This window comes from Arachis hypogaea, chromosome 16 (assembly GCF_003086295.3).
Source record: "Arachis hypogaea cultivar Tifrunner chromosome 16, arahy.Tifrunner.gnm2.J5K5, whole genome shotgun sequence".
In the NCBI taxonomy this organism is placed as follows: Eukaryota; Viridiplantae; Streptophyta; class Magnoliopsida; order Fabales; family Fabaceae; genus Arachis; species Arachis hypogaea.
The window spans coordinates 110,753,933-110,756,524 of record NC_092051.1 but is presented as its reverse complement, the minus strand read 5'-3'; the positions used below and the strand labels follow the sequence as shown (position 1 = coordinate 110,756,524).

General features: G+C 41.7%; 1 non-coding gene across 1 annotated transcript; it reads right to left on the bottom strand.

The window, feature by feature from the left end:
- Window positions 1-2,112: 2,112 nt before the first annotated feature.
- LOC112760002 (small nucleolar RNA R71) lies at window positions 2,113-2,216 on the bottom strand. Its single transcript, XR_003180461.1, has one exon. It is a non-coding gene; the product is annotated as a small nucleolar RNA R71 (small nucleolar RNA).
- Between the last annotated feature and the right edge of the window lie 376 nt (window positions 2,217-2,592).

The following is a 2,592-nucleotide window of genomic DNA, read 5'->3' as shown; positions in this document are numbered from 1 at the left end:
TCACAGCACGGCTAATCATCTGTCGGTTCTCGATCATGCTGGAATAGGATTCACCCTCCTTTTGCGTCTGTCACTAACGCCCAGCACTCGCGAGTTTGAAGTTCATCACAGTCATTCAATCATTGAATCCTACTCGGAATACCACAGACAAGGTTTAGACTTTTCGGATTCTCTTGAATGCCACCATCATTCTAGCTTACGCCACGAAGATTCTGATTAGGAGATCTAAGAGATATTCATTCTAGCTTATTGCATGTAGAACGGAAGTGTTTGTCAGGCACGTGTTCATAGGGGAGAATGGTGATGAGCGTCACACATAATCATCACCTTCCTCATGTTCTTGGGTGCGAATGGATATCTTAGAAGCGAAATAAGATGAATTGAATAGAAAACAGTAGTACTTTGCATTAATCTTTGAGGAACAGCAGAGCTCCACACCTTAATCTATGGAGTGTAGAAACTCTACTGTTGAAAATATATAAGTGAAAGGTCCAGGCATGGCCGAGATGGCCAGCCCCCTTGGTCTAAGAACTATGCGTTCAAAGATGGTCAAAAAGACTCAAAGATGGTTCAAAAGATGTCTCATACAATAGTAAAAGGTCCTATTTATAATAAACTAGCTACTAGGGTTTACATGAGTAAGTAATTGATGCATAAATCCACTTCCGGGGCCCACTTGGTGTGTGTTTGGGCTGAGCTTGAGTTTTACACGTGTAGAGGTCTTTCTTGGAGTTTAATGCCAGCTTTTGTGCCAGTTTGGGCGTTCAACTCTGGTTTTGGCTCCTTTTCTGGCGCTGGACGCTAGATTTGGGTAGAAAGCTGGCGTTGAACGCCAGTTTACATCCTCTATTCTTGGCCAAAGTATGGACTTTTATATATTTCTAAAAAGCCCTAGATGTCTACTTTCCAACACAATTGGAAGCGTGCCATTTCGAGTTCTGTAGCTCCAGAAAATCCATTTTTAGTGCAGGGAGGTCAGAATCCAACAGCATCAGCAGTCCTTCTTCAACCTCTGAATCTGATTTTTGCTCAAGTCCCTCAATTTCAGCCAGAAAATACCTGAAATCACAAAAAAACACACAAACTCATAGTAAAGTCCAGAAATGTGAATTTAACATAAAAACTAAAGAAAACATCCCTAAAAGTAGCTAAATCCTACTAAAAACATACTAAAAACTATGCCAAAAAGCGTATAAATTATCCGCTCATCACCCCGCATCAAGTTTATGGCGCCGTTGCCGGGGATTGATTGTGCATCAACAATGATTAGATTGGAAGATCACTAGATTGAGCATTTTATTTTGTGAATTTCATTTTTCTGTTTGAGTGATTTACTTTTTGTTTTAGTTAAACTTCTTCCCTTCTCCCTCTACCCGTTTGTTTTTCTTTGTTATTTTCAATTCTGTTTGCTAATCCACTAACTGTTTGATATATTGCATCACCCACAACTAACAATAACTCTGACACAAATACTGTCTGCACCTATTTTCTCTGCTTGTACTTGTTGGTTGTATGACATGGAGAAGAAGCGGGGCTTCAACTTCCTTTAATTCTGAACCAGAGAGAACCTTCCTTAGACTAAGGAGGGAGGCAAGAGGAAAACGAGTAGTTGGTGCTGAAGAAGAAGAGGAACAGTTTGAGGAATACTTTGAACCAAACATGGAAGAAAACATGGAAAATCATCATGAAGAAGAGACTCACAACCATGGCAGAGGAGGTGGAGCAAATCATGCTGGGGAGGATAGAAAAGTTTTGGGCTCTTACATTAATCCAAACCCAGGAAATTGAGGAAGTAGCATCCAAAAGCCAACAATCCATGCCAACAACTTTGAACTTAAACCACAGCTCATCACCCTTGTTCAGAACAACTGTTCGTTTGGAGGAGGTGTTCAAGAAGATCCCAACCAACATTTGACCACCTTCCTGAGAATATGTGACACAGTGAAATCTAATGGCGTTCATCTTGACGCCTATAAATTGCTCTTATTTCCCTTCTCACTCAGAGACAAGGCAGCCAAGTGGCTAGAATCCTTCCCAAGGGAGAGCTTGACAACTTGGGAGGATGTGGTGAACAAATTCTTAGCAAGATTCTACCCTCCTCAACGAATCAATAGGCTGAGAGCTGAGGTTCAAACCTTCCGGCAACAGGATGGTGAGACTCTGTATGAAGCATGGGAGAGGTTCAAGGACTTAACAAGGAGGTGTCCACCTGACATGTTCAACGAATGGGTCCAGCTGCACATTTTCTATGAAGGGCTCTCTTATGAGTCAAAGAAGGCAGTAGACCATTCATCTGGAGGGTCTTTGAACAAGAAAAAGACCATTGAGGAAGCCATAGATGTTATTGAAATAGTAGCAGAAAATGACTACTTCTATGCTTCCGAAAGAGGGAACACAAGAGGAGTGATGGAGCTAAATAATGTAGATGTTCTGTTGGCCCAAAACAAGCTCATTACCCAGCAGCTGGCTGACCTCACCAAGAAGATGAAGATGAACCAAGTAGCAGCAATCTCCACTTCATCAACAACACAAGAAGGAGTAAACCAAGAAGCAGAAGGGAGTCAGGAGCAAGCCAACTACATTGGGAATTCA